The sequence below is a fragment of the Procambarus clarkii genome, chromosome 62 (genome assembly GCF_040958095.1).
Source record: "Procambarus clarkii isolate CNS0578487 chromosome 62, FALCON_Pclarkii_2.0, whole genome shotgun sequence".
NCBI classification, from domain to species: domain Eukaryota; kingdom Metazoa; phylum Arthropoda; class Malacostraca; order Decapoda; family Cambaridae; genus Procambarus; species Procambarus clarkii.
Genome location: NC_091211.1, coordinates 11,263,384 through 11,276,568, shown reverse-complemented (window position 1 = coordinate 11,276,568; position 13,185 = coordinate 11,263,384). Strand labels below are relative to the sequence as shown.

Genomic DNA, 13,185 nt, shown 5'->3' with positions numbered 1-13,185 from the left:
GCCAGGAGAAGTATGAGTAGTCCGTGTGTTTTTGTTTTTTTATTTGTCTTTGTTTGCTTGGTGCTTATTCTTGTATGTGTGTGTGATGTTGTTACCCGGTGCCTGTGTGCACGGGTGCGTGTTCTTTTTTCTTTGACAATTATCAAAAGCATTCATTCCTATTGATGTTACGTTAATCGCAACTACCTCGCAAGAGAGTCAGACCTTAAACAGCAAGAGCTGCCAGTGGCAGTTATTTAATCTTAAAGCCTAAGATCATAGGACAGCAAGAGCAAGGTGATCCGTGTGGTGTCACCGCCAGGTGACACCACACGTATGTCACCTGTCACTTAGGTCACTGGCTCCTCCTAACAGAGGTAATAGAGGGTAGCCGTTGGATTCTCACTTCGTTATTTATAGAAGTGTGGTGCTGTGCAATGGACTCGAGCTTTAGATATAGACTTGATATGAACATAAGCAGGCAAAGCGTTGCAGAACATGAAATGTGGGGCAGTAATATTGGAAGGTTTGACGTAAACGACCGTTTCCTAAAACATAACACTTTATTCACAAAAACTAGAACTCATCCAACAAAGAGTTTACGTTACTTTACTGTCACTCCAGTGGCGCATTAAAGAACAGATATTCAACAGCCTGATGGACCCACGGTAGCCTTATCCCGTCGTCGCTGACTGACTAATGACACTAACTGAACACAGTGGTGCCCACTGGTGACGCAAGCTTGCAATCAATATTGTCACGGCTTTACGGTGAACAAATACTATAATTTTGTTTCTTTATTTATTTATAAAACAAATACATGACAAAGAAAGCATTACAACATTAAGGCAACGAAGCACCAAAAGAAAAATCTTACACCAGCACACACCAGCCAACAACATAACACCAACTGACATGCAAGCAACACAGAACAAATACAATACAGATGACACACCAAAAGCTGAACATACGTGAACACAATAAAAACACAGTGGGCAATTTTCATAGTGCAAAACGTAAATAAGAATCCATGAAACAAGCAAAAGTCAGTAGAAAACACAAGAATAAACTGCACAACCCAGACGAAGCGCGCCAAGTTACATACATTAAAACCACACAATGGCGAAAAATTAATCATTCAGAAGCAAAGGTACAAAGTAAAAAAAATTCAATACACACACACAACCCACGGAACACCCGGCACACAAACAGTACAGAAACACACGATCGTTCGACCAGAACACACAGGAACCGTGAAACAACAGGCAACCACAACCCAGACACACATGAAAAATAATACCGAAACACGCAGGACCCGGCAGAAAAACAAAATAAACACACACACCAGAAGCACACGCACACACACAGAACACCATTAGGAACACAACACAGAAGATAACAGTCTAACACACATGGAAACATTTCAGTATGAACAAAAACCAAAAAACTATTTACACAAAGGCCTAAATTAGGCAAAGAAAACAACCACATAGCAGACAATACAACAAGTTATAAACGTTCCAGGAGCATATAATGCAAGCACAAAACTACGCATATATATCGGGAAACTCCCTCTTCGGAAACCGCAAACAGTATGCCTCCCAAACGAGCTAGACATCATCAGACACCGGTCTACCAGGCGATGCACAAGGCTGAGGCATCAGCTCCGGTACCCCATAAACAAAACACTTCACCCTCGGTACCCAAATAGTATATAAAGGCACCACGGCGCCGGACACACCCGGCTATCCACAGTAAGTTCCAAAGCCTGCGACGCATCGAGCGGGACCCCATTGGCCGGTACCACAGGGAAGGGTGCAGCACGAGGGGTTCGAGCACCAGGGGACGGACAAGGGTACCCACAGAGGTCCGTTCTGATAGTCACACGGTTCTTCACTCCAGGGGGAACCACAGGGAACGCACACCTGCTAGGGCCCCCACCACCGGGCACAAGATCAGAGGGCTCCCAGCGCACAGTTTTCGTGAGGACCACCACGAGGTCACGATCACTAGGGGCAACCTCCCAGGGAGGGGAGGCACCAGCAGCAGGCAACGTAGGCGCCAAAGGAGGCCACACAGGTCCCCTCCATCACATCATCACCATCCACATCTTCACACTCTGCAGCCCACCCACGAGGGGGCGACTCACTCCTAGCCCTCCGGGAACGCTTGGACAGAAGCCTCTGATCATCCGAACTGTCGCCCCCAGCAGGAGGCATCCCAGTAGAGCCCACGGCTGGCCGCAAGTCACCGGGCAACACACGATCCGGAAAAACATCAGCCTCATCCACAGGGGGTACAGACCCACACCCATCAGGCGACACAGGAGCTGGAGACGGGACCGGCGGGGCCGGCGGAGGCGAGGAAGCCGATAGCAGGGGCGGGTCTGCACCTCCCCACCACCCCGACACCCACACCACCAACCGCACTTAATAGAGCAGCACCCATCACCGCGGCCGTCCTCTCACAAGGGGTATCATCCACAACCGAGACATCTTCACTCTCGGGCAAGGGAGGAAAATCCGCTTCATGAAACACATTTACCCGATCATACATCCGAGTGTCGCAGGCAGCAGCCAAATGTCCAACGTGGCCACATTTAAAACACGTCCAAGTCTGCCCATGGTAGAAGCAGACCATAAAGCCAGCAAGCACGAGAGAAGAAGGCACATTCCCATGAAGAACCATCTTAGCCATTCTGTAACCATTACCGAGTCCCTTGACGTCCCCGGTCGTGTATCTACAGACACGAATAGAGTCCACACGCCCATACCTGGCAAGAGCCCGACGGAGAAGATCTTCAGACATTTCAAACGGCGCATTCTTAATAGACACGTATGTGTACTCCACACTCAAGTTCGTCACAGTCACAGAGGCAAAACCGTTGCTCAGCCCCACCACCTTGTCCTCATACTGGTCGAGAAACCTCCGGAACAAGCCACTCTCGGCGAACTTCACAACTACTCTGTCGTCACGAACAACCTGTAGACCGACGAGACCTTCCACTTTCACACCCAAAACTGCAAACAGAGTGTTGCTGACGACGCCAATATCCACCCGACAGGTAAATGTCAGCCCAGCTGAATCCTTCCTTCTTAGTGGCGGCACGTAAGTCCCCATGCTGAAACTGAAAAACAATCACCCTGCAGTGATTGCAACCACCCGTCAGGGCAACCAACAATCGCCCAATGTAAACACCAGCAGGGAGACCGGGGGAACGTCCGACCCGGGTGGTAGTTGCCACCCTTCTCAACAAACACTATAATCACAAAACTTGACTGGCGCTCGCTGCTCTCAACGAGGTACCAAGTAAGAAGGCGGTTAATAAAAGAATGATAACCCCATATAAAAATCTTACTTGAACACTTGTCTCTTAGGACAATCAACAACAAAAGTTACACTAATTGAATTTAAACAATTACGCTAACACACACGTGTCTCAACGACACTTAAATGGCAGCAATAAATCATAAATCAAATAATTACATCAACTTGAAAGTCAAACATTCGGTGAGTAATTCCCAATTAATTACTGAATAAAACAGCCTATTAATTCAGAAGAGTATTGATAAAGCCTACTGTCTTCCAACTGACAGTTCATTTCCGGTCTTACGAGAAGATTACCTTAACTAGGGTAAACTACTGTACCACACAAGGTTACAAGACACTCCGTGTAAACAACACCTTGTGAATTCACTAAGTGGCGGGTACTAATTCTCCTTAATTAGCTTTGAGTGCTTAATCACTCTGCCCGCAGACAGATCCGATCAGTCCAACAAATTACAACAGCTTAATTACAGAGCAATTGACTTCGATCATGACAGACCGGTCAACCCTTTACGTTAATTACAACTTAGTTAATGACAGCTCGTTAATTCGTTAACACTACATTAGTCTTCACTTGACAATTTCTCCACTGCGTGAACTTCACTGTGACTGTTGCCGTTACACGTCTCTACGTTAATCCCAACGATGCTCAACAAAGCAACAATGACCTCGTTAAGTAAATCGTGACCCCGGTGACGTTAAATGACTTCAATTCTCACGGAATCCTTCAGAGTACACACTACCATTCCACCAAGGACACAACTTGTCTACAGTTCACGCACAGTACAACACGGTACTACACGGTACATCACAGTACAACACAGTAAAACCCAGTACATCCTTGCCACTCATGGCAAAACTTGTAAATGACTTTCCCAGTAAATTATCTTCCCCAATAATTCACAACTTTACCACAACACAACAGTAAAATAAGCGCTGACCAATATAATACAAGAATTATCAATAACCAAGGGAAACCTCCATGTTATCACTTTACTGCTGAAAGGTTGATGTGGCGAGCTTGCCATGGGAGGCCATCTTCCTCCTGTTGTGCAGGTAAATTTCGTGGGGCTGGAGTTCACTGGTCATGCTGGATATGCGGACATAGAAATGGTTATGTGCGACATGCTCCGTATCCCTGTGATGGCCATCTACGGTGTTGAGCTTGTAACTGCCCACCGGGTTGTTATCAAGTTCGTGAAGGAGGAGGAGTACCATGACTTCCTCCGTCGTTACGAGGGGCGTTCGTTGCCGTTGCCGGGTGGTGCTGGCTCTATGTCCATCTCGGACCGTAGTGGTGCCCTGACTTAAGTCAGTGTGCATGGGGCACCCCTGGAGTTTCCCGAGGACCTCCTCCAATGTTACTTTTAGCGGTTTGGAGCAGTCGTCAGTGTGCGGGTGAACACACTCTCCTCTGGGAGGTATGCAGGTAGGCGGACGAACATTCGCACCATGGGGATGCGCCTGCGGTCGGATATTCCATCTTCAGTCCGGCTTATGGGGTACTACGCCCGGGTGTACTATGCCTGGCAGCCCCGTACCTGTTTCCTGTGTGCCCTGATGGGGCATCAGGCTTCCGGGTGCGATGCGGCTCCGGTTGCTCCCATCAACTTGTTCCGGGATGAGGATTTCCCGCCGCTCCCCCTGGAGGAGGACTCCGGGGGTGAGGAGGTTGTTACGGCCCTATTGGGTCGCAACTGGGTTCTTTCTCTGATGTTAATAGAGTTTGGGTATCCGGCCCCATGTTAGTAGTGGCTTTCAAGGGGTGTGTTCCGTAACGCAAGTAAATTAAAGGGGAAGGGAGACAAAGGCAAAAACTTAAATATATAATTATCACCGTGACCATAAATAATATATATTTTATCACACGGGGGAGGTATAAACCCTATTATATACAATCTGGTCTTCCTCTGAAGATGCGGAGTATTCCACGGTGCTCAACGATGCTTAGCTCTTGGTCCTCTTGTGGCCTCACAATGAATCCTTCGATTCTCTCGAGTCTACCCTGGCCACAGGCCAGCCAAATCACAATTCCACTGGGGGCACCGTCGTGGAGGCCTTCAACCACAAATCCAGCCTGTAGCTGGCAGGTTCCAATCAGCTACGCTGCGTAGGCCACTCCACGACCGATACTAGGGTTGCGAGCCCTAGGCAGGAGCCTCGTGTGATCCCACAGATCACTCTCCTCGCCACAACACCCCAGTGGTTAGTCTTCTCCTCCAGTCAGCCCCGGGTACTACAAATCCTCAACTGCCACGTCACAGGCAGGCTAACACAACAGTGTTCATCCGGGGGGTGACTCACAACTTCTGCAGCTAACACTTGGAGATTCTACGGCTGCCTTGGGTAGACTGCTCCAACGTCCGATTCAGCAGTCCCAGGTCGACTCTGTAATCAGACACGTCATCAGTACTAATGACACTCTAGGGCACCTCACTCACAGGCTTAGACACAAACGTCCACCTATCCGCTCCATAGATGGCGTTGCTGTCCAAGAGTCACCTCACCAGAGGTCAGCAGCGGCTGTGTTATGAGCTGATCAGGACGGGAACTAGCCCTTGTGGCCGGTATATCTCGTCCTCACTAGATGGCGTCGTCCATTTGGAGGGGGTTTCGGGAGCTGACCCACAGATGGCGTGGTCGTCACTGCTCCGGGCTCGGACGCTGGGCTCAGGTCCGTAACAGAGGTGAACGTCCCGTTAGCTGCTGAGGCTCCCCCAGCGTCGCCCAAAGTTTCCCCGGTTGTCGCCGACCCTCCTCTGGACGTTGCAGTGCCGTCAGATGATACTCCTGCTCTTGTCATTGGCCCTGCTGCTCCCGTGGGCCTTCCTGATGCTCCCTGTGAGGCATCGCTGTCTGCTCACTCGTCTTCGGCTGCTGCGCCTGGCCCTGCATCTTCACCTCGGGTCCCGACTGTGCTGGGCGCTGGGGTGGCTGCGGAGCCTCCTGCTGTGTGTGGTCCAGTTCCCCCTGTAGTCGAGGCTGCTGCCATTCTGCGGCGGGTGTCGGTTCGTCCAGCTAGTGATGCCCGTGTTTCTGGGTCCGCTTCCGGCTCTGACGATCTCCGGCCGGTGCCCAAACGATCCAGGCGTGCGTCGTCTGCCTGGGCCGATGTTGGGGAATTCAGTGACTGTGGTTCTTCGGGTGTGGACGGAGTGGATCCGGTTGCGTTGCTGGCTCCGCAGTTAGTGGTGGCAGAGGTCCATGTGCCTGCTGGCGATGGTGTACATGTCTCGGGTGTGCCTTCTGTTCCTTCTCCACTGGAGGACTCTCTGCGGTGGGGAGTGGTGGCCTCCGCTGCCTGGGATGGAGGATATCTGGTGTTGGGCGTGGCCTGGTGGTGACCTTACAGCAGGATGCGCGTTGCTTGGTTTCCCGGCGGTCGTCCAGTGGTGTGCCCGTGGATGCTGGTGCCCCTGTGGTGGTGCCCTTTGTCCGGCTCCCTCCTATGAGGAAGTACGTTGGGGACTTGGGGAACGTGGTGCCGGAGTCTGTGATGCCGTCGGGTCATTGGTTGGGGATTGCTGCGTTACCGATATACGAGGAGTCACAGGCCTTTCATGATGGGGCGATTCCCTCGGTGTGGGAGTGTGTGCCGGTCACTCGCCTCAGGAGTGATACCATTTGGGTCCCCTTTTGCGGGTGTTTGTTGCCAACGTCCCAGATGAAATGGCGTCCCTGGTGGATGGTCCGGGCCCTTGGCAGTGGTTGCGCTGGGAGGCGTTCAATGTACGGTTCCCTCGGGACATGTTTCTGGGCAAGTATGTCCGGTGATTTCCTAATTCTGTGCTTACTCTTGAGCTGTGTGCCATTCTGGCTGTTTGTTTGCCATCTGGTAGTTTGTGACCGTGCCTCTCCCTTTGTTTGTGGTGAGGCAGGTGGTTTGGTGTGTGTGTATTCATGTATTTGTTTTTTGTGTTGTTACCTTGCCCTGTGTGTTTTATTTTATCTTTTACGTGTTGTGATTGTTTTTTATTTTATTTTGTTTGCTATTGGCTTGTTGTATGATGTGCTTTATTGTTGTATTTTATATTGTTCATACTGTTGTGCTTTGCTGTCGGTCCTTCAGGCCGGCACTTCTGTCTGTTTGTTTTATATTGCTATAATGTTTTAAATTGTTTCTATGTTTTCTTGTTTTACTTGCATTGCTTGCTTGTTTGTAATTGTTTTGTGTTTTGTATCTTGTTATGTTTTTCTCCTGCATTTCCTGTAACCTCCTCAGGTTTCGGTAATTGTTGTTCTGTCGGTCCTTCTGGCCGACGGTTTCTTGTTTTGTGTTGTTATGTTTCGTTTTGTTGTTTTATTGTAATTTAACTTGCATGCTTGCATGTAAAAAAAAAAAAAAATTATCATGGTAATTTGCGTGTTTAATGGGCTGGTATATATACACCCACCTTGTCTTATCTCATTTATATGTTACTGTGTTTTGTTTTCTTGTCTTTATTTGCTTGCGCTGATTGCTTGTTTATATTGTTTTCTATTTTTTATGTTCTTGTCTTGATGTATGCTGTGTTTCTCCAGTTTTGCTAATTGTTGTACTGTGTTGTCGGTCCTTCTGGCCGGTGGTGTTTTGTTTTGTTTTGTTATGTTTCCGATGTTGTTTTATTGTATTTATTGTATTTAACTTGCATGCTTGAATGTAAAAATAAAAATAAATAAAAAAAAACTTTACTGCGAAACGGGGAACAATTACAATAGAATTACATACGCGGCACATATAGAGAAATGGAAACAATTAAAGATCTCTTTGCTCCACCACTGAATGTGTCTCTATGTGTCCTCACACACGTCAATCTCACAGTTGGGCTCCACCTCAACTTGACGTCAAACAGGGTAACTCACAGGCCTCCAATTCCCATTCACCTCACCAGGTGGTCGACAGGGAGAGAGGACAGACGGACCACTGGGTGCAAAACCAGCTCCAGAGTTTAATTACCCAAAAACGGTAACAGTGTACTTATATTAATTCACCGGCCGGTACATACATACACACACACCCATACGTCTACCATTCCCATCTCTGCTGCTGCTGCTGGTGAAGTAGACGTCCTCACTACTTCGTACACATGGTCGACTGGACCACGGGTAAGCTGAACCACGGGTAGGTGGACCACGGGGTGGTGGACCACACATACAGACCAGGGTGACGTGAGACGCTCGGCTCAGGGTTTGCCGAGGGTACACGCGGCACACAGTTACACAAACAACTGATGGTAGTACCACGCCCTCCTTACCGAAGCGGTACAACGGGTACAACGGTACGCGGTGCTACACAGCACACGAGAATGACAGAGTCCTTCACTGCTCACTGCTAATTCCTCGGAATTATGAATTTAAGGTTTCCCTCATAACACTGAAACCTTCCCTAGCTCGTCTTACTGCGATACCTTGAAGCTAAGGTGCGATAGACGGACGATGTCACCAACACCCGACTGTAACAGCCTCCCTCAGTCCAGTTGCTCTGAGATGGCGTCTCATGATCACGCGGCTTAGATGACAAAGTTCACACTGTTAATATCGTTGAATACACCTTCCCGCGACGCCGGATTCTTACGCACGGCACCCGGAAAGATAGCACGACGATGACCGTGACTTTAGTGACATTGCATGTGGTATTTCCCGGTGCTTGGCCTTAGCACGAGAAAGTACGTCCTTTGTTAGCAACGTTCCTGGAAAGAATAACTGTTTTGGCGCCAAGACGGCTCCGGGTGCCATGCAGTACCCCTCAGCCTCTTGGCCAATCACGGTTTAGCATTCCTGAGGCTCAAGCGCCTTGGCCAATGGCGTACCTGCCTCATGACGCTACCCTCTCTCTCGCGAGGTGAACACGTGATGGGGAGGGTAGCCTTCAACCGTTACCCCCCCCCCCCCCAAACCTCCCTCTCTACTCTTGACTTGTACAAAAACTTCCCTAAATATACTCCCTCCTGTAATTTCCTTCCCAGACCTGATTCAGCGATCAGAATGACATCAATGACTAATAAATATCACGGACTGCCTATCGACACCCAACACGACTTGTGAAGGAGTAATATTTAGAAAGTTGAAGCACGGTGCACATCACTGGTGCACTCTGCAATTTCGTACCTCATCCAGTGCACGAAAGAGCAGGAAAAATCTGTCTCCTGACAAGGGGAGAACCCATAGCGACCCCATCTAGGTAATGGATTCACCCCTAGGTGTCCTGTTTGCGAACTTCTGCATGGGCACCATTGAGCACGGGTCTTACTTGACATGGACTTGAAACCCGCCATAAACTGCAGGTATGTTGACGACCATTTTATGCAGGAACCTGATGCCAGATGTCTGCAAGAGCTGAAGGAGGCATTAGAGCGGAATTCTGTGTTGAGTTTCTCTTACTAGATGAAGAATAATGGGTAGCTGCCCTTTCTGGGTGAAACAGTCACGAAAAGGAGCGGAGGCTTCCACACTGCAGTCTTCACTAAGGAAACAAACATAGGAATGTGCCTCAATGCCAATAGTGACTGCCCAGACAGGTACAAGAGGGGTGTTGTCAACGCTTACGTCGACCATGCTCTCAGCTACAGCTCAGGATGGAAGGAAGTCGATGAACAACTCTGAAGGGTAAGGCAGGTCCTAGTCAACAACGGCTTCTCTAATAGTTTCGTTGAAGACATCATAAAAAGAAAGGTGAAACGCCATGCAACCTCTGAAGAGTCAACCAACACAACACTTTTATCCCCTATTAGACTATTTTACAAGAACTTTTCGACGGCTCATAAAACGGAGGAAAGGGTCCTGAAAGATAATGTTGAAAGGAACGTTGTCCCTACAGACAAAAACCAGAAAATACAATTAATAATTTATTATAAAACAAAAAAACGGACAATCTACTCATGAAAAACTCCCCAGACACCAAGCAGAATGCTTTGAAGGAAACCAACGTCGTCTATGCCTTTAAATGCCCTCTTGAGGACTGTAATCCCCAAAGAACTCAGTAAATAGGCAAGACAACAATGTCTCCTTCCAGGCGACTAACAATGCATAAACAACAGGGCTCCATCAAGGATCATATAATCTCTTCTCACAACCAGACCATCACTAGAGAAATCTAAACAAACAACACAGAAATCATCGATAGGTACAGCGATAGCAGGCGGCTCGACATCAACGAGGCACTTCACATCAAAATGTCAACACCAGCAATCAACAGCCAATTAATGCATAACTATATTCTACCCACTTCAAGGCAAAGTATGGGCCAATAGGCCCTCTGCAGTTACTTCCATTCTCATGTACCCACCTCACCCAAAACCAATAAAAACCAAGAGTTATGTCAAATGTTTCATACACAGTGTATCAAGTGTATCATAAGTGTAGTGTTAAGTGTAAACAAGTCTTTGAGAATGTTAGAAGCCTTTACAAAACGTTTCTAGGCGTCAGACCATTAATAAAAAGGAATTTTAGAGAATTGATTTTTCCATCACCACCATCAGTGAAAAAAACAACATAAGAAATATTGAGAAAATTGGTGTTCGAATTATTAATCTAACCTTTTCGGTCATATTCAACAACATATGTTTACAAGAAAAACTACAACCAATATATATATATATATGTCGTACCTAGTAGCCAGAACGCACTTTTCAGCCTACTAGGCAAGGCCCGATTTGCCTAATAAGCCAAGTTTTCATGAATTAATTGTTTTTCAACTACCTAACCTACCTAACCTAACTTTTTCGGCTACCTAACCTAACCTAACCTATAAAGTTAGGTTAGGTTAGGTAGGGTTGGTTACTTTCGGTCATATATCTACGTTAATTTTAACTCCAATAAAAAAAATTGACCTCATACATAATGAAATGGGTAGCTTTATCATTTCATAACAAAAAAATTAGAGAAAATATAACAATGAAAGAAAACTTGGCTTATATTTGCAAATCGGGCACTGCATAGTAGGCCGAGAAGTGCGTTCTGGCTACTAGGTACGACATATATATATATATATATATATATATATATATATATATATATATATATATATATATATATATATATATATATATATATGCAAACAAGCCTGAATGGTCCCCAGGACTATATACAACTGAAAACTCACACCCCAGAAGTGACTCGAACCCATACTCCCACAACTGGTATGTACAGGGACGCCTTAATCCGCTTGACCATCACGACCGGACAAAAGGAAGTGATAGCCGAGGCTATATGAACCACTTCCCCGCCGGCACTCGGATGGTAATCTTGGGCATAGCATTTTATCAAATCACCTCATTCTTTGGGGCACACGTGAGGAACACAAATGCAAACAAGCCTGAATGGTCCCCAGGACTATATACAACTGAAAACTCACACCCCAGAAGTGACTCGAACCCATACTCCCACAACTGGTATGTACAGGGACGCCTTAATCCGCTTGACCATCACGACCGGACAAAAGGAAGTGATAGCCGAGGCTATATGAACCACTTCCCCGCCGGCACTCGGATGGTAATCTTGGGCATAGCATTTTATCAAATCACCTCATTCTTTGGGGCACACGTGAGGAACACAAATGCAAACAAGCCTGAATGGTCCCCAGGACTATATACAACTGAAAACTCACACCCCAGAAGTGACTCGAACCCATACTCCCACAACTGGTATGTACAGGGACGCCTTAATCCGCTTGACCATCACGACCGGACAAAAGGAAGTGATAGCCGAGGCTATATGAACCACTTCCCCGCCGGCAGATTACCATCCGAGTGCCGGCGGGGAAGTGGTTCATATAGCCTCGGCTATCACTTCCTTTTGTCCGGTCGTGATGGTCAAGCGGATTAAGGCGTCCCTGTACATACCAGTTGTGGGAGTATGGGTTCGAGTCACTTCTGGGGTGTGAGTTTTCAGTTGTATATAGTCCTGGGGACCATTCAGGCTTGTTTGCATTTGTGTTCCTCACGTGTGCCCCAAAGAATGAGGTGATTTGATAAAATGCTATGCCCAAGATTACCATCCGAGTGCCGGCGGGGAAGTGGTTCATATAGCCTCGGCTATCACTTCCTTTTGTCCGGTCGTGATGGTCAAGCGGATTAAGGCGTCCCTGTACATACCAGTTGTGGGAGTATGGGTTCGAGTCACTTCTGGGGTGTGAGTTTTCAGTTGTATATAGTCCTGGGGACCATTCAGGCTTGTTTGCATTTGTGTTCCTCACGTGTGCCCCAAAGAATGAGGTGATTTGATAAAATGCTATGCCCAAGATTACCATCCGAGTGCCGGCGGGGAAGTGGTTCATATAGCCTCGGCTATCACTTCCTTTTGTCCGGTCGTGATGGTCAAGCGGATTAAGGCGTCCCTGTACATACCAGTTGTGGGAGTATGGGTTCGAGTCACTTCTGGGGTGTGAGTTTTCAGTTATATATATATATATATATATATATATATATATATATATATATATATGTCGTACCTAGTAGCCAGAACGCACTTCTCAGCCTACTATGCAAGGCCCGATTTGCCTAATAAGCAAAGTTTTCCTAAATTAATATATTTTCTCTATTTTTTTTCTTATGAAATGATAAAGCTACCCATTTCATTATATATGAGGTAAAATTGTTTTTATTGGAGTTAAAATTAACGTAGATATATGACCGAACCTAACCGACCCTACCTAACCTAACCTAACCTATCTTTATAGGTTAGGTTAGGTTAGGTAGCCGAAAAAGTTAGGTTAGGTTAGGTTAGGTAGGTTAGGTAGTCGAAAAAACATTAGTTCAAGAAAACTTGGCTCATTAGGCAAATCGGGCCTTGCATAGTAGGCTGAGAAGTGCGTTCTGGCTACTAGATACGACATATATATATATATATATATATATATATATATATATATATATATATATATATATATATATATATATATAT

The 13,185-nt window shown here is 46.9% G+C and overlaps 1 pseudogene; it reads left to right on the top strand.

The window, feature by feature from the left end:
- LOC123766619 (glutamate receptor ionotropic, kainate glr-3-like) overlaps positions 1-13,185 on the top strand; it is a 322,176-nt pseudogene that overhangs the window by 251,480 nt on the left and 57,511 nt on the right.